The sequence below is a fragment of the Periplaneta americana genome, chromosome 14 (assembly GCF_040183065.1).
Source record: "Periplaneta americana isolate PAMFEO1 chromosome 14, P.americana_PAMFEO1_priV1, whole genome shotgun sequence".
NCBI classification, from domain to species: Eukaryota; Metazoa; Arthropoda; class Insecta; order Blattodea; family Blattidae; genus Periplaneta; species Periplaneta americana.
This window is the reverse complement of record NC_091130.1, coordinates 135,485,085-135,511,079: the sequence shown is the minus strand read 5'-3', so window position 1 is coordinate 135,511,079 and position 25,995 is coordinate 135,485,085. Positions and strand designations below refer to the sequence as shown.

The 25,995-nt window shown below is 35.9% G+C and overlaps 1 protein-coding gene across 3 annotated transcripts in view; it reads right to left on the bottom strand.

Moving 5' to 3' along the window:
• Positions 1 to 25,995, bottom strand: part of Ntan1 (N-terminal amidohydrolase 1) — a 624,645-nt gene that overhangs the window by 341,819 nt on the left and 256,831 nt on the right. For 2 of the 3 annotated variants that reach the window (XM_069846121.1, XM_069846125.1), the window contains exon 4: positions 13,273 to 13,362. The exons of the other annotated variant lie outside the window; for it this stretch is intronic. The gene's annotated coding sequence lies outside the window, so the exon portion shown is untranslated. The remainder of the gene's footprint in view (positions 1 to 13,272; positions 13,363 to 25,995) is intronic. 3 annotated transcript variants of the gene reach the window in all.

The following is a 25,995-nucleotide window of genomic DNA, read 5'->3' as shown; positions in this document are numbered from 1 at the left end:
CCTAGATCTAACCCCTCCTGACTTCTTTGTGTAGGATTTTGTTAAAGACATTGTCTATTCACAGAAACCCAGGAACATTGATGATCTGAGAGTAAAAATTAATCAAACATTTCAACAAATCACCCCTCTTATGTTACAACGGACATAGGCTGAATTGATCACCGTTATGAGTTGTGTAGGGTGCGCAATGGAGGTCATGTTGAGCTCTGAGGAATCTCCCATCTTTCAGTGTTGTATGCACAAAGTTTCAACAAATAAAGTTCAGTAGTAAATGTTTTACGGTGCTTTTATTTTATCCATAGTCTACCCAAACGGATCACCCTGTATTTTTATTGTTGTTTTTTTTTGTGTTTTAAACTATGTAACATCATTTTTGTATCCAGTACAAATTTTTCAAGTATTATGAGGCATTTTGAATCCCTAGTGTGTTGTAGTTTTATCAGTAACAGTGAAAAAAAAAAAAAGAAAGTTTTTTCATAAAAAAATACAATTCACTTTCTTCGGAAAATGGTACGTGGTGGGACAATTTGGATTTTAAATTCACATATTAGTGGTATTCACCCATTTTTATTTCGAAGACAAAAAGTAAAAACTTGTTGTTCAATGTTATCTGTGAAAAGCTGATTGTACAAGAATGTCTGATACATCTTTTGGTGGAACAACAGATCAACTTAGATTTAAAAAAATGCATGCAGTTTGTGTTATTACTTCTTTGAGAACATACGTACATTACAATATGAATGAAAAAGTAATTACAGAATGATCAGCTATTTCCTTGTGTTGTGTATCTCCCCCCACTCCATCACGCCCGCTTGCAACAAACAGAAAGACCTGAGATACCAAACCGTTGTGAATGCTCACCGTGACCAGGTTGTGGTACTTGGAAATTACATGGGGGGAGGGGGGGATGGACCGAACTGCATGGGATGAAATCTAGCTAATCCCCGTCAGCACAATATGGCTCTCGCAGAGAAAGAGAGAGCACGAGAGAGAGATGAAAACGGAGAAAGAGAACTGCTCAAGGGATATTATAATGATACGGCACATACAAGACCTCGCCTTGTATTACTATAATACTGAAACGCTATTCATACTTCACATTAAGCCATCTATGGGAAACATCTCAGTGAAAATAGGGTCAATAAATTCTAGCAAGTCATTTCAATTGAGAAAAATTAAAAACAACCGACATCGAGACTGGTGTAGTGAAAGGAGAGAATACGAAAGTGCTTTGAATGGGAGAAGCCGCGGCTGACAAATCCAGAATGTTTCCCATATGATACAAGATTAGACACATTCTTCTCAATACAACTCCGGAATAAGTAAAAGTTGGTAATATTAGTCACAGCTTAAGGGCAACGGGCTATGAACGCATACAATAATTATGGCAAAACATGCACTGACACTTTTGACAATATCTACCACAATATTTATGATAGCCATACATAAATTTTATCACTGAATATCGAAAGAAAGCTGAATTGAATGACATACTTACTGACTTACTTACTTACTGGCTTTTAAAGAACCAGGAGGTTCATTGCCGCCCTCACATAAGCCCGCCATTGGTCCCTATCCTGAGCAAGATTAATCCAGTTCCTATCATCATATCCCACCTCCCTCAAATCCATTTTAATATTATCTTCCCATCTACGTCTCGGCCTCCCCAAAAGTCTTTTCCCCTCTGGCCTCCCAAATAACATTCTATATGCATTTATGGATTCGCCCATACGTGCTACATGCCCTGCCCATCTCAAACGTCTGGATTTAATGTTCCTAATTATGTCAGGTGAAAGATACAATGCGTGCAGCTCTGCGTTGTGTAACTTTCTCCATTCTCCTGTAACTTCATCCCTCTTAGCCCCAAATATTTTTCTAAGAACCTTATTCTCAAAAATCCTCAATCTTTGTTCCTCTCTCAAAGTGAGAGTCTCCAAGTTTCACAGCCATACAGAACAACCGGTAATATAACTGTTTTATAAATTCTAACTTTCAGATTTTTTGACAGCAGAATGACATACAGTTAACTTAATTTAGATTATTCATCTGACCTAAATAATTTCTGTAATTGTTGCAACGAATCGAAAATACACTTAAATATAAAGGCTCATTCACAATGAAAATTAAACATAACGTAAGCGTTAACTTAAGAATATAAACGTTACGGTAAAATGAAGAAGTCATACCATCATTCACGATGGGAACATAAACATAACCGCAAACATACTTGGTAACCATAGAAACATAACAACGACGCCATTTCCTCATATCCTGTCGTATACTTCAGCGCTCCACGATTGTATTCTGTTTGCAAATCACGTAAGCATAAGCATGAAAGTTTGGAGTTGCAAACTTTCATGTTAACGTCTTACGGTAATGTTTATGTCAATGCTTATGTGAATCATTGTGAATGATCCCATTTGGTAGCCTGGACGCAAACTTCTGTGTTTATGTTACGGTTATGTTTAATTTTCATTGTGAATGGGCCTTTAGATCACATAGGTACAAATTCCTGGTAAACCAATGATCTCATTGGTCCTAAATTTTTATCAGATCTTACATATACATACAGCTATAAGAAGCTCACTTTTTACTTAATTTGAGAAAGATTGGTTGGTTTTGTGATATTTTAAAACATTCGAGTTTGGGAAAAATAATTTTCACAGCATGTATAAAATTATGAAACTAACTTAATTTCCAAGTTATAAAAATAAAAACTGAGTTTCACTATCACAAGGCAATATGTAAGATCTGGTAAAAATTAGGGACTAATGGTATCATTAATTTTCCAAGAAAATGTAGCTATGTGATTTTACGTAAAAATATATTTTCCATTTTTTTGCAACAATTAAACAAATTTTAAAGGACAAATTAATAATCTAAATTAAATTATCTCTAAGCCATTCAATTCAGCATTCTTTTAACATTCTATGTATGGCTATCATAAATCTTGTGGTAGATATTGTCAAAAGTGTTACTGTATATTTTGCCATTTTTTTCCATGCTTTCGTAACTCTCTGTCCTTAAATCAACCTCACATCTGTATGTTAACAAGGCACCTATGCGAAGCTCTACATCAATTCCCAATATGAAACATAGTTAGGGTGACCAGATTCACACCGATAAAAAAGAGGACACAAAGCTTCAAAAAAGGCATTGTTCAAAAATAGAGGACAGGAGTATGTACTGAGATTTAGGCTTAAGTCTATATTATACTTTCAATTACGTCAATATCTATTTTATTATAAAATATTTACAGTACAGATTTACTTAGCTATATCACACTTAAAAGTATGCTAATATCTATTTTATTGAAAAATAATTATGAAAAAACTTAATAATAATGATTTTACAGTTAGTTACATACACTATCTACCAAAAAGTAATTGGGCAATGCTTTTGTCCCTTTAGAACCTCGTGGTACCATCCCTTGTTGCTATAACAGCAGCCACCCTGTCAGGCATGCTCTCCACTAGTTTGTGTAGGATATCCACTGGAATGCGTCGCCATTCCTCTTGCAACATGGCACTCAGTTGGACAATGGAAGTTGGCCGTCTCCCGAGACCTCAATCGCCGGTCCGATTCGTTCCAAAGTTGCTCATTGGGATTGAGATCAGGACTTTGTGCAGGCCGGTCCAACCTGTGGACATTATTGTCTGCATACCACCGCATAATAGCCGCCGAAACATGGGGCCAACTTCCATTGTCCAACTGAGTACCATGTTGCAAGAGGAATGGCGACGCATTCCAGTGGTTATCCTACACAAACTAGTGGAGAGCATGCCTGACAGGGTGGCTGCTGTTATAGCAACAAGAGGTGGTACCACGAGGTTCTAAAGGGACAAAAGCATTGCCCAATTACTTTATGGTAGATAGTGTATAAAAGTCAAGGGAACTATAATTATTAAAGAAAACAAAAATAGTTCATTATGCAACGAGCTTGTAATGGTAGTAATTAAGACGCGAGTAAGTTTGTTTATGAAACGAGCGCAAGCGAGTTTCATAATTTTCATACGAGCGTCTTAATTATCATTATAGGCAAGTTTCATACGACTTTTTATGCTCGACCATATTTCTAACTTGAAATTATTCATAAGTATTCATATTATTCTTATCTGACTGGGGAGCGGAACTGACTTTGTGCAATACCTCGTAAATTATGAGATGTGCGGAGACGCGAAAGTATTGATTTTTTCCTAGAAACAAATGCATTGACCTTGATATAATCTAGAGAGTAAAATAAAGATTAATCTTGATATAACCTTGAAATTGATTTAGACATTGAAAAACGAGATGACAAATTGAATTTATTTGAATATTATTTACAATTAACGCTAATGATTATAGTAACAGAACTTAACCTTCTGCGACAGTATTGGATTTCCAGCCTCTGTTGTCTTTCGATTGCATATCCGAGAATAATCGATACTTGCGCTTTTATAATGCTACAATGGTGATTTCTGATTGGCTGAACAACTGAACTTTAATGAATAGGTGTACTTTAATGAGGTGCATTAAAGGGCTGCTACCAGGTGTATAATTACTACATTTCGGCATGGTCGAGCATAAATATCTTTTTAGGTTTACATTCGCACCTCGATCTCTCGATTTACTAGCTACCTGTGAACAACGACCATAACAAGGGGGGAGCAAACAGAGTTATTATGATGGCAAAGAGTATATTCCGTCGTTGCTGCTGCCACCTACAGGCAAGTTACTTGAAAAAGGCGTCAAATCAGGTAATTTCAAAATATCAGGCATACAAGTTACGAAAAGGAGGACATTTCTTGATTTTTTAAAAATCCGTCCAGACCCCGGACAAAGGCCAAAATAGGAGGACATGTACGGACAAAAGAGGACGTCTGGTCAACCTAAACATAGTGCACTTTACTGAACAAACATGTCACTGATGGACTATTAAGTTACTTAAATAACAACTTCACTGTGTTTATATTTAAATTATGGTGTTATTTCACCTGATTGACTTGGTTTCTGTGTAATTTCCATTATCCTCAATACGAGTTTCAGCGCTATCTTCTGGATTCCTGTTATGGACGGGTATGTTCATGACCAAAGAGAGCAGATGGGGTACGTTATCAGTGGACACAAGTTTACTATACCGAGAGCTTTGGTTACGTCACGAAGGGGGTCTTACCTACAAGGTACAGTCCTTGTACGCGCAGAGCTCTCTGATGTTACTCGTGCTGTCATACGTATTTGAATGTACTGTTTTATGCATATTCTACTTTATTGGTCCTTCTACACTATTTCCCGTATTCACTTTTTTCCTATCGCAGTCCTAATTAGTTCTATTTGTGTTTACCGTAAGTGCAAAGCATTTATTTGCATTTACATTACAACATAGTTTACGATATGCCGAAAGAAAAGAAGCCTCGGAATGTACAATTGCAGCGATTTGTTGAGGAGTTCGGATCGCAGCACTTTTCCACGGATGGTGAAAAACGTACATGCATGGTATGTAAAGTCGATCTACTGGGGAACAAGAGACACCATGTACAAAAACACTACAACTCTGAAAGACACAAGGAATGCTGTAAGTTGTTGAATTCGAAAAAAAAGTCGAAGCTATTCCCACGAGTTCAAATGTGGAATGTGATTTTTACCAAGACTTGTGCCACATGTTCGTTAGGGCAAATATTCCATTTAAAAAACTGGAACACCCATGTGTCAGATCATTTTTGCAAAAATATACAGGTATAACACTACCCCAACAATTTACTCTGCGTACGGGTTATTTAGCAAAATGTTATGAAAATGTCTTACGTGAAATTAGAGAAACCTTAAAAGATGAAAAATTGTGGATATCTATAGACGAAACGACAAATATTGCAAACAGATCTGTTGCTAATGTTATTGTTGGGCACTTAAAGCTGAAGGTGTGGGCAAAAAGTTTCTATCGACATTCGAAGAGCTATAGAAAGTAAATCGTGTTACCGCTGCAGCTCTGTTTGAAAAATCAATGCGATTATTGTGGTCTGACGAAATGAAAGCAGAAAAGCTTAATGAAGTATATTGTCGTGCACTGTAACAAATGCAGTCATGAAGAAGGGCAAAGTAGTACAAAGTAAAATACTATGTTTTCTATGTTGCTGTATTTATATACAATATATTATTCTTATGTAGTTACATTAATATCATGTAACACAGAACTATGTGTGTTGTAATTAAATGCACAATATAAACAATAGGTTATTTAATATTACAAAGTGAAAATACTGAATAGTAAAGATAATTTGCTGCAGGAACTGTACTCCAGTCGTCGTTATTGTAGCGACACGATGACATTTACCCCTCTCTTCCTTGCTCCCTGATACATTATGATATAGTGCGTGTAGCAGTTAACTCAACGGTTTACGTACACCAAATGCTCTCTCTGTTCATGACTGGTAGTGTTGTATTGAAAAAGGTGTTCTGATTAGAGTCGTGCACAATCGGTTACAAAAAATAGAAATTATAATACTGTATTTTAGTTTCTTGAAACACGATGCAAACTTGTATGTGTTTTTATTTTCGTATGTTACGTATCATGTATTTATTGTGTTTCATTAATAAAGAACTTCAAAACAAGGTATTTTAATTCCCTTAGGTATAAGTTCTTGCATTTTATATATGGAACTCACTTCACTCTCTCAGAGGTTCGACATTAAAGACTTTTAAGAGCGCCGCCATTCCAATTATATTTCCTTTTATGGGAGATCTCCTTTCTTCACGCCTCAAAATTATCCTTTCACATACCGCTAACTCCGATACGTGACTCACACTTTTAAACTCCTGCACTCTAATAAATTTAATGAATCAGTAACTGGACTATACCACACTGGAGATCATAATACAGGGACATCATTTTATTTTTACTTCAATTTTTATTATACCTGAGTTTTTGAATGTACTTCACTCCCGCCCCCTCTACTAGTAAATTTCCAAACGTCCTCCACACAGAACCAAGGCCGCGTTGCAGTCAAAGTCGCCTTACGGTTATAGCAAACAGTACTGAGATAGTGAGTGAGTTCCAGAAATATGTTCGCGTTTTCCAGTGACGAAAGAGATTTCATTATTGAATCATATTTTCGCACAGGTACTGTCGTTCGTTTGCCTATGTTACATCCCGGTTTTCCCCCACCCTCTTATGCTCGCCCCTTTGTAAAGTCTAGTGGCTGGCCTGTCTCAGCTCTTTTCTGAAAACATTAATTTCTATTAGGAATTGGACATCTACGTAATTTAACTTCATTCTCTATAGTGTACGCTAATGTGCTGTAGACAGTACAATATACACTGCATAATGAATACGTTCGCATGGATAGCTCAGTTCTTGCGTAAAAACACTCATTGTTAATACTGTACTGTATTTTGATTAAACAAAAACCTAATGAAAATTATCAACTCAAAATCGCGATATTTCCAAGTTTACGTAAATGGATGAACTACTTTTCTTCCCTCCTATACCTAGTAAAGTGATTTGTTTCTATTTTACGCCAGTGTCATCGAATTCCAGTCGTGGAAGGGGGTAGCAAACGGTGTTTCCGGTTCTCAGCCGTTAATCCAAAGGTATAGCCAGGTTAATATTAGAAATTTAGTAATAATAAAATGCTGTCCCTGTATATTACATATTTTTTCACTTTAGACAACTTTTAGTTGCAAGGAAGAAGAAGCGCGTCAATCGTAAAACTGAGCGATTTTTAGAACTGAACGAAGACTGAACACTGACAAGGGAACCATCCCAGGTCATGATGTTTGAATTTAATGAAAATGCATATATACACCCAGAATTTCTAACATGTAACACACTAACATATAACAAGAAAATTAGAAACGTGTTAATATCTTAAATTTGATTAAATAAATTTATAGCCTATGTGTATGAATTAATCAACCTATATTATATTTGTATTTTATAATTTTGAAATATATAGTCCTACTTTTCACGTGCGATATTATTCCTCTCTAGTGTTAATATTATATTATATAATTCCACTGCCGCTGTAATTTAAACTTTAGTTCCTATTTTATTTTACTTATTTATTTTTATTATTATTATTTTATTTTCTATATTTCTCTTATATTAATATTGTATTATATAATTCCTGTAACTGTAATTTTAAATTCTATTTCCTATCTTATTTTATTTTATATTATCTTATAGGCCTATTGATAATATATCTGAACTGCGACCGAACACGAGCGCTGCTCATTAGGTCTCAATTTTTGTTAATACTACTGTATCTCCTTTTTTATATTGTTTGTATCATTTTATTTTTATTTTTTAAAATTTCTTTTCTTTTTCAACTAGTGTTTTTTCAAGCTAATTTTCGTTCAATAAATGTGGTTATAGTCGTTTGTTTTGCTTTTTCCTCGTTTACGAAATACAATGACTTGAAAATTGATGTTACTTATGCCGCATCTTGCGCGTACTCGAATTCCTATAGTTCCGCGACACCATATGACAGCTCTCACATTAATACTCTAGTATATTTTCTTTTTCTCTTAATTCACATTAATAGAGTGCGCTTTCTCAAACATAAATTCAATTTAAATTTAAAAAATGCATTAACTTTGTGACTCACCTTAAATATGATAGTGTGGATTCGAAATGAAGTGGTCGGGACAAAGAGCCTTTGAAAAGTACAAACATTTTATGCTATAGGCTGGTTTTTCATACTCTTCTGTAACACACACACTGTTTCCAACAGCAACATTGTTGCAAGAGAGTTATAAAACTTTCTTACATATTTCTCCGTCACATATTCACACCTCTGCCACGTGTATATTAGCATGACTTTGAGGAGAGGTGAATGAAACTGGCGGTATATACACAACAGAATGTAATATCATTATGAAGCCTCTAAAGTGCAATATGTCTGGACTGTTTTCACAGATAATTTTGTGTGTGAAATACCCTAAAGAAATACACATCCAAAGGCTGCACAAATCTTGTAGTTTTTGTGTTTTAATTGTCTCACTAGGTAATGTATTGTTTACTTCTTCATCAGTAAATATAGCGTCATTTATCTGACTACTCCAGGAATCCAGAAATAGCAGCACAGTCTAGTATTTAGTCACGAAGCTCAATACGTAATAAATATGCATCCATAGATAGTTGCTAACCACTAGGATCGGTACTATCGCCTCATTACAGACAATGCGAAATAATACCTGTACAGTCTATTGTTCCTAGTACCCTCACAACTCAAGCTTCGTGACTGTATATACTAGACTGTGGTAGTAGTGTGTCTTTTTTAACATCCGGAAGAAATACATCTCTTAATCATTTTCTCACGTGATTTTTTGTCAATTTACCGGAACTACTTGCATCGATCACACCATTAAATGACTAATCTTTGTCTATTGTACTCGCCAAACTTAGACGGCCCAAGCTCAGAGGAAAAAAGTCAAAGAAGTCACATTAACATGATCTCGATGTTTATGTTATGCAGTTGGCCGCGTTCGATAACTGAATTGCTTCATAACAGCGTTGCCAACATACGCGGCCTCAGCCCGAGTAGAGAGGTTAGCTTATCTTACCGCAAGAGATAACTACTAACACCTCTGTTAAAAAAAAAAAAACATCGTACTTGCCTCATCCCAGGAGCTGGGCTAATTCAGAGTCATAATGTGACAACGCTGTATAACTAACAGGTATGCACTCTGTATGATTTTGTTATGTTTTGGGTAAGGCACGAGTCAGCAGAGTGGTGTGAGTGAGGTCGTCTAAGCTTGGCGAGAGGAATACATTGTTTTACTTTAGATTCAAATTCCCCTTTCGGTTCTTGAAAGCATATACACAGTCATGTTTCTAGACTTTCAGGTGCATACCTATGGATTTGGACGGTGTACGAATGAGTGACAGATGCCATGGATTACACTACTACAGTATTTATGTGAGTTAAGAGAAAAAAAATGACTAAAGCATTAATGTGAGAGCTATGATACGGTCTTGAAGAACTATGAGGATCCAAGTGCGCACAAGAAGTGGCATAAGTAGCAACGATTTTCAAGTTAATATATTTAGTAAACGAGGAAAAAGGGAAACAAACGACTATCACCACGTTTCTTAACGAACGAAAATTATCTTCAATATGCATTTTTATTAAATTCAAGCACCATGACCTGGGACGGTATCCTTGTGAGTTGGAGGCATTCAGTTCTAAAAATCGCTCAGTTTTACGGTCCACACGATCCTTCTTATTGTCAGCTAAAAGCATGTGCAAATGAAACGTCAAGTAAGCTGAATATTGCATCCTTCGGAACAAAACAAAGACAGTCAATGTTAAGAATCGCTCTGAAAGGTAGGAGTTTCTTCATATCGCAATGAGATGCATGTGCCACCATAAAAGGGCAAAGAAACCGTTAAGAGCTAATGATCATGTTTTATTTATTTGCTTGTGTAGGTGTTAACACCTAACATCCTGTTGAGAAGAATGAAAATCATTATTTTCAAACAAAATTTAACGAGTTTCTATGGCCAATTATCTGAGTAACTTATTCCAAGTTCTTGACATTTCTCTATTATTTGGAGAAAAATATAGTGTTATAAGGTCACAATCTTTCCTTTGCAAAGTCAGAATGTTATGCTACAAGTCGGCCGTGATAACCGTCATTAACTACCAGAGAATAGTATCAGGTACAAGAGTGTGTGGAGTTTCTCATATTATATTCCCAAGTAATTAACAAATTACATAAATATGTACAGAAGCTTACAAATGGTAGCAAATAATGTCCACATATGAAGAAATAGAAACCGTATTCTTTCCCAGGGCGTACGGAGATAGGGTTAGATGTGTATAGACTTTATTGACGTGACGTTGGCGCGTAGCACAAGTACTATATATAAGGGAACACTTGCATCTTGTTTGCGCTACAATTGACGTTCTATTCATGATTCAAAATTAGACCTTGAAGACTGTGGAAAATGCATTCTACTAATAAAGACTGATACTACGATGACTTTTCCTACAATTTAAATTATTTGTTAATTTATTTTTACTGGTACTGGCCTTCTCTTCCAATCAATCGGTATAAAAATACATAGGAAATATAAATAACTTCAATACAGAAAACAATGTAACAATAATAAAAATAATAATAATAATAACAATAATAATAATAATAACAATGATAATAAAAATAAGATAAAATGTAGATATGTTTAGTTACATGTAATTCTAAGAGTTAAAAAATTACAATTTGGATCGAAGGAATGATTAACATAATGAAGGAAAATTGATATTAAATATAAATATTTTACAAAAGTAGAAGAAAGATCATATTCTAGAGACCAAATACTGTCTTTATCTGACAGCCCTTTACACTATATACTCGTATACTCTAATACGGTATTTTCACTATTTACACTATCACAGTCAGTCTGCATAGCGTAGTCGGTATAGCGCTGGCCTTCTGTGCTCGAGATTGCGGGATCAATCCCGGCCCATTTAAGTGTGCTTAAATGCGACAGGCTCATGTCAGTAGATTTACTGGCATGTAAAAGAACTGCGGGACAAAATTCCGGCACACCGGCGACCCTGATATAACCTCGGCAGTCGCGAGCGTCGTTCAATAAACCATAATTAATAATACACTATCATAAAGAGTGAAAGCTTACTTGATCAAATATTATTTACACAATTGCAGACAATTTAGAAAACCAAAGTGGTCCGTATAACTTAAAAATAAAATACCTTGCATTACAATACACAACACTGTACATAAGCTTAATAATATAAATAATGTTTGATCAACATAGACCTACATTCTTTATTATAGTGTAAAATATTAAAAATAGTGAATTATAGTGTAAATAATGTAAATTGCAAATACTGGTGTACTCGTTAATGTGGTGTATTTTTTTTCCGTCCCACTTTACGAAACAAGAGTCGAGTGAGCCGTCAGTCAAGTACTTCCGATGCACTTGCGTCATCTACTTAAAAACTCGAGTAATACTCCTAGGACAAAGTATGGTCCCTAGTCACAACCAGCACCCATTCTCAGTATGGAGGAGAACCTATTCGAGTCATAATGTAAAGTGTAATCTGTCGTATTCTTTCAAACTGTGCCTGCTATTTCCCAAATAATATTTTGCGTTGTCCTTGTAAGTTTTTTTTATTATTCTAATTTATCTGTAACAGTACCCGATGTTATACGTAATGCAATGAAAATTACTTCCCTGAAGTTCCTAACATTATATGTATGTAAATATATGTGCAACCTCAAGTACCAATCCTCTATCCTCAAATATATTGCAGTTTAGTGGAAATTATTATCAACAGTAATCTCACTAAAGGTTTTGATTTATCTATAGAAAACCAAAACTCGAGTGGGATTTAATTGACTATTACACGATTAGAAGAACGTATATAAAGATTAGAAGAAATAAAGTACTCTTAATACAATAAAATATTATTAAATTTGACTTACTAAAATTCTGTTTCACTAATGTTAACGTCACCATATTGTTTGAACGGAGCAGCCATTTCCAGTCGACTATCTATGCGGGAAACAAATTACGATCGCAAAGCATGTTTTATAGTAGCGTAAAGAATTTGCAGTTTGAAATGTTGGCAAACAAAGAAACAAATTCTAGGGTAGTGATAAAAATAAACAAATGCTAGGGAAGCGATAAAATTGTGCAATAAGCAGCCACGAGTAGTTGAAAGACGTCCTTCCGTACCGTTTTATTGGTCAAAAGTAGTATGACGTAGTAAAAGTGTAACAGTCACCTAATTTTCTACTTCGATTTCCGTTTTTTCCAGTGTCAATAGCTATAATGGGCTCCATATATCTTTCCGAAAAATAGTGGAACATTGTGGGAAGGAAGTAAAAACAGCTGGACGGTAATTTTGTCAAAAGTAGTCTAAATTATGGACAAGCTTTCTTTTACGTGCCATAAATCCTCGACAGGGACTCCCGGTTTTACTCCACAAACGAAGTACTGTTAAAAGATTTTTATCGCCCCTTAAAAGTCCATCGTATGGAAGAACTTGAAACGCGAACTTTTGATTTAACGACAAGCGTGGTACCAGCTAGACTGCAACTAACGTATTCTGAAGATTGCATAAGGAGATAATGTAGCAACGCAAAAATACAATTCAGAAAAGTTTAGAAATTACTGCACACGCAAGCAATTAACTTCCAGCAATATGGCAACATTCAAAACATCTGAGATTGTGAGATATTCTATAGCAAATTATATGACGTATAATATGCTGCTCGAAAGCGAGCCATAGCTGTTTATTTATTTTACAAAATCTGTCCTACCTTTTTTTCTTTTGAGTTGCCTAGCAACGAGTGATACTTCTTCTCAATCTCATCTCAACAGAAGTTCTTGTTGATTTAATGACCAATTATCTGTAAAGATACAAACAGAAAACAAATAATTTAATATGTTCTAATCAATTTTAATCTTTCACTGTAGTCACTGTAAAGACACACTATACACCGTGTACAATTATTTTGAATGAGAACGTCCGGAACTTGTTTGTATATATCCATGAGGTCATCAACACGGAGTGAGTTAAATCCTGAAGGCATGGATAAACGATATATGCCACGTCAGTTGTTGATAATGGTACATTAGGCCGACTGTTCTTTTGTTTTTGTCAACAAATGAATGCAGTCGTAAATTAAAAACAAGAATTAAATGTCATCCATGTTATTACTACAATCAAACTTCAATTAATTTTGTTTAAATATTAATAGGGGGAAATAAATATTACAACAGAGCATCACAAATGTATTCTTGAAACTTACTTCCGCACAGGAGTTTTAGTTGATGAGCAGTATCGTTATGATGTCGATCACCGCATGAATGAATTTCTGTCCAGTTGGCTATAATTTCAGAAACTTCGACGAAACCTCCTCAGAACTGTTGACAGGTAAATTCAATATTTTCTTGTTCACGTGACAAAATAATACACGTTTTTAAAAACGGACGTGATTAAAAAAAAATGAAATACCAAGTGCGGAACTGAGATATTCAAAAGCACTACAAATTATGACCAAAACTCGGAACTTGGGGACTTGTGTTTCATGTGCATGAGTAAGGTTACAGGTACAACGTACACAAAGCTCACGCTGCAAGTGCTCAGGGACAGTCGTGTGTACTAAGAACGGGGTTACATCGAATAAGAGGAAGACGGACGAGGAAACTTCATTTATATATTTATTTATTTATTTTATTTTATTTAGTCATTCTGGTGTAGTTAAGGCCATCAGGCCTTCTCTTCCACAACACCAGGAATACAAATACAATAATAGAAATAAACAGAAAAAATACACTATATACAAAATAAAGCTACACAAGAAATAAAGATACAGAGAAAAAAAAACTGTACACAAAGTAAAGCCACACAAAAATATACACAGGTTGTAGTAACACAAACGAGGAAACTTTGGCATATCGAAGATAATGACATTCAGAGAATTACAGATAAACGGTCTGTTTGAGGAATTAGAAAATACGTGTTATTCGAATGGATATTATACAAGTTTGAAAATACATTTTTTTAAATTTTAGGTACAGAATTTCGAGGAGGAATTCGAAGGAGATACATTATTTTCTTCGAATGGAGAGTTTATATTTTGTAAGTTGTGCCACACAAACTAGAGGCTGGAAACCGGCATTCATTGATAGACATTGCAGTCCCTTAAATTGGTGGAAGATTTGTTCATAGCCATGGATCAAGTAGCAGAGGAAACTACCGTAGAATAAATTGAAAACTATTTTTGAGAAAAATTTAGGATATACTTATCTTTCTCACATACGAGATCAGCTAGCAATTGCTGAAAATGAAACAGAAAACAGTGACAGTGAAAACATTCAGTATTTTAGGTTTGCTCCCGTCGCTTCATGTGACTTGGAAATAAGTTTTTCTCGTTTCATTTCAGCGAAGAAGTTATGGATCCGAAAACCTTCGAATGTACGTACTCATGCACTGTAATAAAATGTACAAAGCAGAACAGTATATTTGATATATTTCTCATGTTTATTTTTATTATATATGTTATAAAATTACGTGTTTCAACCTACCATAATACTATCATTATGTTGTTCCAGACAGAAACCACTTTTATAGCAGACCTGGCAGTACCTCCGTGCTGGAAGCGGGAGTTTGTTGACGTTGAAGTCCGGTCGCTCAGTCACGTGCAAAGACACAAGTCCCCAAGTTCCGAGCTTTGATTATGACATCAGTAAACTCCCTGTCTTTGGTTAGGCTCAGCAAAGAAACCTAAGAACAAGTGCCGAAAGCTCCCATTCAGAATTTAACACGGGGTACACTGCTCCGTCTATTTAGTAGAATTCCTTTGAGTTTAAAGAAAGCAGAAGAACAGTACAACGTGGTCTATTGTGAGGAGAATCCAAGCCACCGCATACCGGTAAGACATCATGTCACAAACACGTTCACGTCTGAGTATTTCTCACAAAGTCAATACTATTCAACGCCTTGAAAATTGCGCAAATATTAAGAATATTGCTGGAGGGTTTAAGGTAATATTTATTTATTTTATTCATTATTGTATTTTACAGATATATAATTACTTACTTACAAATGGCTTTTAAGGTATCCGGACGTTCATTGCCGTCCTCACATAAGCCCGCCATCGGTCCCTATTCTGATCAAGGTTAATCCAGTCCCTAGCATCATATTCCATCTCCCTCAAATCATTTTTAGTATAACCTCCCATGTACGCATTGGCCTCCCCAAAGAGGAGCATGCGCAGTATGTTGCATATGTTGCAACTGGAACTTGGAAAACTCAGGTGGCCCAAATTTTGTTTCAGAGTCTGTAGAAGCCTAGAAACTGACTGATGACCGCAACAGTCTCCAGTGCAAATATCAGTTCTTCATTACATTGAGAAATTGGTCGCCGCGCAGCGAGATAACGAGTCGTCGACCCATGTTGCCTGACAAAAACGGTTTGTCTTTACATACCCAACTACACTTCCCAGTTTGTGTACTGGATTCTAAAACATCGTGTATATTCACAAAATTATACTACAGTTTGAGATAAAACTGAAAAAGCATTTTAAAATAAGCAATTCCTCAATACGTCATTATTCATCGGCTATTAGACCATCATAGCAAACAATCTACAAACAGGTGTACGCCATTTATTTATCGCTAAGGGATATGACGTCAAAATATCAACAAAAACAAAAGTGATAGTTTTAGAAGTGACAGCCAAAATTAGGAGTGACGCAAAGTACAGAATAAGTTAAAACACTCGACTATTTGAACTATAATCTATATGTCATTCAATAATAATGACATGTACAACAGGATAAACAAATTCAACTCTATGGAACAGTAAAATGGACGGAGTTACGCAATAAGAGACCAAGCGCCAAAAACCTGTTTCGAGATATTGCTACTGAAATCTGTTTTTTTTTATATAAAACATTTTATGCAAGAAGTATTATAACATTCATACTATTACAAAAAAATAGCACAAATAATACCAAAAAAATACTAACGGATTTTTGATAGGAGACCAGCAGTTGAATTAATATTTCAAAGCAAAATAAATAAACGAATTTTATGCAATAAACGAAGTTTTGCTTATAAATAGCAGCAAAATTCAGATATCGCATTCTCGATTTTTTTTCCGAGTTAAATCAGCCTGCCATCAACAGATTTGTGCAAACATCTCATTTTTTTCAAATTGTCGGTTGGTCTATTATTGCGTAATTCCGTCCAAATATATCGTACCCTGAAATATGCCTACAATTCTATTAATTGATGGTAAACTAGTAGCTCTATTATTTTACGGATAAGAAAATTGGACTCAAATGATAAAAGAATCCAAGCGGTTAAAATGAGTGGTTACAACCTTATGGACCGGAAAAATAACGAGCAAAACACCTCAAGAACTAAACGTTAACAGCGTTTTTAACATAACTGACCAATTACAGAACAAAGTGGCTGCACCACCTAAATAGAATGAACGATACACACAAGGTATGAGACCCAAAAAGAACTTCAATATAGGGACCGGAAGGAAGACGGGATCTGGAACATAAACAGAAAAGTTAGAAAGATAAATTTTAAATTGGAATAGGAGCAAATCAATCATTTTTAATTTCACACTTGTTAATAATAATACTTACTTACAAATGGCTTTTAAGGAACCCGCAGGTTCATTGCCGCCCTCACATAAGCCCGCCATCGGTCCCTATCCTGTGCAAGATTAATCCAGTCTCTATCATCATATCCTACCTCCCTCAAATCCATTTTAATATTATCCTCCCATCTATGTCTCGGCCTCCCCAAAGGTCTTTTTCCCTCCGGTCTCCCAACCAATACACTATATGCATTTCTGGGTTCGCTGATACATGCTACATGCCCTGCCCATCTCAAACGTCTGGATTTAATGTTCCTATTATTATTATGTTAAGTGAAGAATACAATGCGTGCAGTTCTGCGTTGTGTAACTTTCTCCATTCCCCTGTAACTTCGTCCCTCTTAGCCCAAGATATTTTTCTAAGAACCTTATCATCAAATACCCTTAATCTCTGTTCCTCTCTCAAAATGAGAATCCAAGTTTCACAACCATACAGAACAACCGGTAATATAACTGTTTTATAAATTTTAAGTTTCAGATTTCTTGACAGCAGACTAGATAACAAAATCTTCTGAACTGAATAACAACAGCATTTCCCATATATTCTGACTTGTTAATAATAATAATAATAATAATAATAATAATAATAATAATAATAATATTGATTATGATGAGGACGGAAATGTCTGCCTTGCATTTATGCAAACTTTCCGTATAGTAGGCCTATAAAGAAAAGGTAAGAAAATAAGGACGAGGGGTAGAATTATTTTAAGATGAATTTTACAGTAAACTTTTGAATTTAACATTTGAAGACAAATAAAATACAGATCTTAAATTTTTTAATAACGAATAGTGAACTAACTGCATGTTGGAAGTGATTTTCAGACCCAACTCTAGAGATAAGAAAAAAAAAAAAAAAAAGGGAGAAGAAAGCAGGATATGAAGAGTCAATTTTGTGTTGCACAAAATACAATTTGACCCTACAGCAAGCTCACCTGATATTCAGTGCACTATCCCGATTTCTAAATGTCGATATCTGATAAAAGAGCGTAAAATTAAAGTAATTAGCGAGCTTCAAAATTTCTAATATATTAATTGGGCGAACGATTGGGCGACTACATAAGACACATAAAGATTTGAAGATAATTTAAGTCCTTTCTTTTGATACAGATGTCGATGACAGGTCATAATGATATGTAGAGAAAGAATACATACTTTTATCATAAAATTTACTTCACTTTTTTTATCTTTTAATATTTTTTGTAACAGAAATACGATATACGCTACGACCTCACCAATGAATAACTGTGATACCAGTTCCATACAGAGGTTGCAAGGTTGTGTTCTAGCTCAGGGTAAGATCCATCGACTGGCTTATGAAACGATGAAGAGGAGTAATTTCCGAGCAGAAGCGTACAGAACAGGGGTGAGTAAACTATGACTCTTCAAACACAGCGCACATAAAATGGTAATTTAGCCAGCATTCGCAGCAAGTTTCAACACGTGGAAAATCAAATAATGGACAAGGATATGTCATAATTAGGGAATGGATTTCTAGGTGCGAAGAAGAAAAATTTAGAATTTTAAATCCAATTTAAGACTTTTAGGAGTTTATACAAAATTAACAATTAATAATTTCAATTTTAGGAACTATTCCATTTTAGGTGCAATTTACGTACAAAAATTGGTGCTGACAATGATAGAGCGTATTCCGAATCTCAGCGCTGAGCAATCTGGTGGCATCACGGTGTTCCGAATTTCAACAATGACGTCACTGATGCTCCACCGGTGTCGCACCGGTTCCATCAGCTTGCAGAGGTGGTGGCAGTCTCCATCAGCCGCCATCAGTGAATCTGATTGGTTCTTGTATAGGGCGGGAATTAGCAGACGAATGACATCGTGCACTGTTGTGTCATGGCGGTGTGTTCTGCTGTATTGTTTGTAATGAGCACAACGTAAAAACAATATGTTAATGGCTTGTGAGCGGACATGTCAACGGACCAGTTATTACTACCGGTTCAAGAAATAAGTTGTTTACGCTCTCTTTTCTTTGAACGAGATGACAGTACGGAAATTTCGGAAAATCTTGCTAGTGTAGCACAGACAACAACCTGTACAGCCGCCATGACAGCATCGAACCTTCCAGCAGTTTTTTTGTTCCTATTTCGCTGCAGCGTGACGTCATTGTTCTCCACCGGTCCGGTGAGATTCGGAATACGCTGACTGTTACTGAAGTGAAGACTCAAATTATATCAGTGTTGATTGGTCAGTTTCATTTCGCATAACGAGTGTGCAATGACGCAAAAACTAATTTGTAAGCTTTCGCCTAACCCGAACGACAAGTTACCTGGTTGAAGTTTTTTCCGAGGTTTTCACTCAGCACATTAAAAGCAAAAGCTGGGTAACTTTTGGCGGTGGACCCTGGACTCAACTCGCTAGCATTATCACCTTCATTCCACTCAGACGCTAGATAACCATAGCAGTTGATAAAGCGTCGTAAAATAACCAATTTTCCAAGAAATATAAAAGTTATGTCTGAAATAAAACCAATAATTATTCGCTTCGGCGACAATGAATACTTGTCCCTAGTGTATAAGTTGGGTCGTTTTCCACTTTAACATGAGGCTAGCTGCTGCCCTGTGTGTACATATTAGTCGTGTAAAGGTATAATTCCTATGATGCGGCTGACGTAGTGCGTCTGACATTCACGGCTGACGCATTAGTAGCTGATTCCTATGAAACGTCAGACGCGTGCGGTCTTTTGGTAGTGAGAGGATACTTGCACAATGAGTGAAAGCGATTTATTGTTATATTTGAAGAACTAACATTCAAAATATGCAAAGTTACAATTTTTCAAATTTCATTTTATTCAATCTGAGGAAGGAACATCCACAGAGAATATGATACTAAATTTTCTTTGTCGTAGCTCAACTGTAAGAGATTCATTCGTGCGCCAAAAGGCGGTGTTATAGGTATCTCAACATGCATTTCACAATGTGTTTTTAATCAATATCTCAGAAAATTGTTTTTTGCACTCAGCACATTTAGAATGTTAGGTCCTCATTTGCTATTGGAAGAAAATGAAGGGGAAGAAATTCTGCTCCAACAAATAAATGAGGGAAATGCTGAAGTATATCCCATATTTAGGACAAGGCGTGAGGAAGGTTTTTTACAACACTAATCAATCGGTACATGTTACAAGATGACACGATATTTCGGGAGTTTTTCAGGCTAAACATTGCTCAGTTCAACTGTGTTCTCGATCTGATCAAAGACGATCTCAAGAAAGATTCTTCAATTAGATATCTGTACTCTATAACTCTTGACGAAAAGTTAGCCATAACACTGAGGTATGTAAAGTAAAAATGCTTTATAGTAGTATTTTGGTAATATATTTAATCAATTTTTTCTTGCAAAAACTGTAAGTAAAACTATTTTATTAATCAATTTTTATTTTTTAACACTGAAAAACAATCACAGTGATTCAAAATTTTCCGGGTTTCAAATCCCGTGTAGTCATACGAGTCACGGACGGTTGAATGATTGCTGATAATCAAAGTTGATGGTGATGATCATGTCATCCAACTACTAGTGCTTGTTGATGCTGAGGGTTCCGGTGGAAAAATGAAAGGATTTGTGTAGCGACTTTCCAAATCAAAAACCATCTGCGGTGATCTCATTTTCATCTCATGAATCAAATTTGATCTCAGTTTTTTGACGGACATCGCAATACTTTAATCATCATCGCGATTCTGATTCAATCTGTCAATTATATATTTTTTTTATCGATGCGCCTATCCTCCAGCAAGCCTATAATTTTATCGTGGTTTCTTTGGCTCTTACTCGGTGATCGAAGTGAATTCACTGTTCTGTCCATATTCTGTGTTGAGTATCATTTGTGATTTGAGAAGTTGATGGTGCACCAGCATCCTCCGTTGCAGTGTCTTCCATCATTAGTATGTCGTCTTCTTTGATGCTTGTATTGGCACAGTGAATATTGGATAATAAACTTCTGTGAAATTAAAAATGGCAATTTAATTGTTAATTAAGTTTACATACTACACTTCACAGTTTATCGTGGTTTAGACTTTATTATGAACTAGATCCTAATGAATCACCACCATCTAAAAATCTTATACCACTTGCTAAGGGTGATGGTTTTGCGAATATTGATGGGTTTGATGTGCGAGATTCATTTTCGAAATATTTCAATAGTCACGCAGGGACAGTACCCTGGCAAAATAATCGAATTACAAGAACTCACTATTTTTCTTACCTGAGCTCTCGACAAATTCTCCTATTTCTTTCCAAGCACTGTCTTTAACAATTTGGTCTTTGCAGCCTGAGCTTGCGACATGAAAGACGCATGGAAACTTCGACACCATTTCGACCAGTTTTCCATCTTCCAGAACGGTAAACAAATCTACTGCTTCAGACGTTATACAGCAAGGCAAGTGGAGACTCTTTTCTCCCAGACGCGCTGCGGCAGCGTCTGTACTGCTCTCGAAGGGGTACAGCCGCACGGCTCAACTTGCACTGCGGCTGACGCACATAGGAATCACTTCCCTAACATTTCATTGTAGCAGTGTAGTGCGTCACACTAGTGATGGGCGAAGTTGTTCTTTTCCCGGAACAGTTCCGACGGTTCCGGTTCCGAAAAAATACTATGTTCCAAATAACAGTTCCGAAATAACAGTCACCAGTGGTGATGAGTGGGAGTCGTTGAGTCGTTCAAACGAACGGTACAGTACCCTCCCTCTTCACCATAGACAAATAACACCATGCAGCTCACACTGGAGCACTCGTAGGCATGACATAGTACACATTCTTATCTATAGATGGCACTGCAATGCACATTCGAATCGATTTTGGAAAATTGCTGTGCATGCGGACAGAACTCAAAAGCTTAATGTTAGTAATTACACAGCTGTTGACTACAAGGACAGAATACAACACTTTGTTTTCGTACATAAAGTTATAAAGACATGGTAGCCAACTAAAAAAAAATAACATAACATTTAAAACATATGGTATGCAATTTCTGTTCTCTCTATTACATAATAAAAAAAAACAAATCATTAATTTTTATTTTTACTTTTCTTAATGCACAGTTATAATAATAATAATAATAATAATAATAATAATAATAATAATAATAATAATAATAAATATTACAATTTCATAAATAAAAAAGATATATATTGGCAGTACTGAAACCTGGAAACCCCGCAGTGGGTTAGTAAAATGTTGGAATCGCATCTTTACCAAAGTGTAATTTAAACTTCGCATTAAACCTCGCTCTCCAAATCAGTACTTATATGGGTAGTTTCCAACAAATAATGCTACAACATTTTTGTCGTTCTTTGATAACAGAGAAGATAGCACAAAAACTTGTGCTTGTCAGACTTAACCTCAACAAACGACATACAGACATTGTAACTAAACCACTCATTACCATTTACGACTTTAACCTTTGTATAGAATCAGCTGATCAATGAATTAATAATAGTATGCGTACTTTATGACTTTGTAGAATGTTTATAAAACAGAATTAGTCAACTAATGGTGAAATAAACCATAAAGCGGGAATCAATATTACAGATTATTGAATACTTACTATAACATTACAGATGATTGGCCAGTCTTACAAATGTTGATATTAAAGTTCGCGCCACCGCAAGGATTTCAATGTCCATGCGCCCCCCTCCAACCACGTGAGAGTTTCAAGTACAGTATAACTGCAGCTGTCGTTGGTTCATCGGAACAAGCTCCGACGTTCCGACTGTTATCTCGGAGTCGGAACATACCTTGTGCAACGCGGTACTGCGAGCCCGCAACAGCTGGGCAAGTGAGCAGCTCGGAGTCGGAACACTGTTATTTCGGAACAGGAGGTTCCGACCTACTGTTCATTTTTGCAACAGTTCCGAGGGAGTCGGAACATACCTTGTGCCACGCGGTACTGCGAGCCCGCAACAGTTGGCAAGTGAGCAGCTAGGAGTCGGAACACTGTTATTTCGGAACAGGAGGTTCCGACCTACTGTTCATTTTTGCAACAGTTCCGAGACCGGAACAGTTCCAAAATAACTGTTGTGTTATTTTTTACCCATCTCTACGTCACACGCAATCCGTCAGCTGCGTGCGTCAGCCGCATCATAGGAATTGCACCTTAAGTGTAATTTTTCAGAGCCAGGGCGAAAATACGCAGCATAGATGTTATTCAGACTATTACCACAGTCTAGTATATACAGTCACGAAGCTTGAGTTTTGAAGGTACTAGGAACAATAGACTGTGCCGGTACTATTTTGCATTGTCTGTAATGAGGCGATAGTAGCGGTCCTATTGGTCAGCAACTATCTATGGATGCATATTTACTACGTATTGAGCTTCGTGACTGTATATAGTAGACTATGCTATTATCACATTTTACTCTGATTTCGTTGGACCAACAATGAATGTATTTAGACACATGCGATAATAAAGTCATGTATTGTTGAGGGCATGGAACTGCTGCGAAGACAATGCTGCTAGTGCGGTCTGATTTCATAGAAACAAAACTGAATGTATTTAAACACCTGCGACAATAAAGTCTCGTGGAATTAAATTTTCATTCCAACAAGTTTTACTGCACAATCAAGCGAAGAAGTAGTGCATGTCATAATCGACCTGCTTACAATTTAACCGCCGACATGTTGGAAGAAAAAAGTAGCAGGATATTATTTTATTGAAGAAACGAATTTGTGAAGACAAATGCTTATTTACTGACGGAAAATTCGTCGTCTTAGGTGCAATATGGCTTCTTAACACATTACTTTAAATTATTTTCTTTTATATCGTATTATTAAACCTCTAAAATGTATTTTTACTGCATATATTTCAATTTTTAGCGGATATTTAAACTATTTTTATTGCAAAGTTGCGTGCATATTTTCAGGTTTTTTAGTACATAAAGTTCCGTGGTCTACTCATGTTGAAAGATAGTGTGTGGCAGTGCCGGATTTAGGGCTAGGCAACCTATGCAGTTGTCATAATCGACCTGCTTACAATTTAACCGCCGACATGTTGGAAGAAAAAAGTAGCAGGATATTATTTTATTGAAGAAACGAATTTGTGAAGACAAATGCTTATTTACTGACGGAAAATTCGTCGTCTTAGGTGCAATATGGCTTCTTAACACATTACTTTAAATTATTTTCTTTTATATCGTATTATTAAACCTCTAAAATGTATTTTTACTGCATATATTTCAATTTTTAGCGGATATTTAAACTATTTTTATTGCAAAGTTGCATGCATATTTTCAGGTTTTTTAGTACATAAAGTTCCGTGGTCTACTCATGTTGAAAGATAGTGTGTGGCAGTGCCGGATTTAGGGCTAGGCAACCTATGCAGTTGTCATAATCGACCTGCTTACAATTTAACCGCCGACATGTTGGAAGAAAAAAGTAGCAGGATATTATTTTATTGAAGAAACGAATTTGTGAAGACAAATGCTTATTTACTGACGGAAAATTCGTCGTCTTAGGTGCAATATGGCTTCTTAACACATTATTTTAAATTATTTTCTTTTATATCGTATTATTAAACCTCTAAAATGTATTTTTACTGCATATATTTCAATTTTTAGCGGATATTTAAACTATTTTTATTGCAAAGTTACATGCATATTTTCAGGTTTTTTAGTACATAAAGTTCCGTGGTCTATTCATGTTGAAAGATAGTGTGTGGCAGTGCCGGATTTAGGGATAGGCAACCTATGCAGTTGTCTAGAGCGGCAATTTTCGGGGACGGGGGCGGAATTTTCTCTCTTCCTTTTTTTTTCAGTGAAATTTGTTTTTAAAACACTTGTTTGTAAATCTTTTCTGAAACTTGTTCTTGAAAACTTTGTGGAAGTCGGATACTGTTTTGTTATCACATTGTCGAGATCTCAGTGAGAGTAAAAGGAAAGTGTACAACTGCATAATTATATTGTAATGCTTATGTTACGTTATTATACTACGAAACTGCTTAAATTTATAGTCGCGACGCTGTTATTCCCGGCGTGACTCCTCCTCTTTGCTTACGTTTTAGGAAGTGAAGGCTCTACAAAGTCTAGGTACAGTAGGTAGTATCGTTCGCCATTTTTGTTCTTTCGATGACGAGCTACTATACGAGGAATCTATTTGCCACACCGTTAAACATTATCATGTCGTAGCTCCTATGATAATAAATCAAACGCACTGTAATTCAGCAAATAATTGAGCGGCAAATAACGTCCTCGTGTGCTTTCTGCGAACGCCAACGAAAGAGCCAAAATGGCGGGCGATTATATTAAGTATTTATCGAGCCTTAAGAAATGAATAACGTCTTCATCAGCGACTCACAAGACGCACACGTTTAAATGTTGCCGACCTGCAACGCGATTGGCTGCCGGAAATTAGAGCGACGGGACTTTAACTGCTTGTATAAACGAGAATGCATTGTTGAAAATCAGATTGGATGAGTTTATTATTTATCGCTATAAATAGTACACAACCACAACTGTAATATATCGTCAACATTACTATTTAATCACTTTCCAGCATGTGCACTATAATTTAACATCAAAGGTTTATTCCGCAAAGAGTTGGAGTTTATTTTTCAATTCACTTTATACTTCCTATCGAAGTAAGAACGTAATACTCGTAATAATCATTGCACCACCAGCAAAACCAATGCTTAGAAATAAATCACAGCCTGCCTTTCACAAATCAATTTTGTTTCAATAATGAATAAGTTTGAATATATTTCTTTGCATCGAGTCTGATGTGCTTCGTCAGATCGACTTGATAACAGCATCAATGCTTTCTCTGTGAAGAAAGTGCGAAGGAAATCTTTATAATTCACAAGTAAGATGCATGTATTTTGATTCCAGTAATTTGTTTTCTGAATTGTAACATTTCA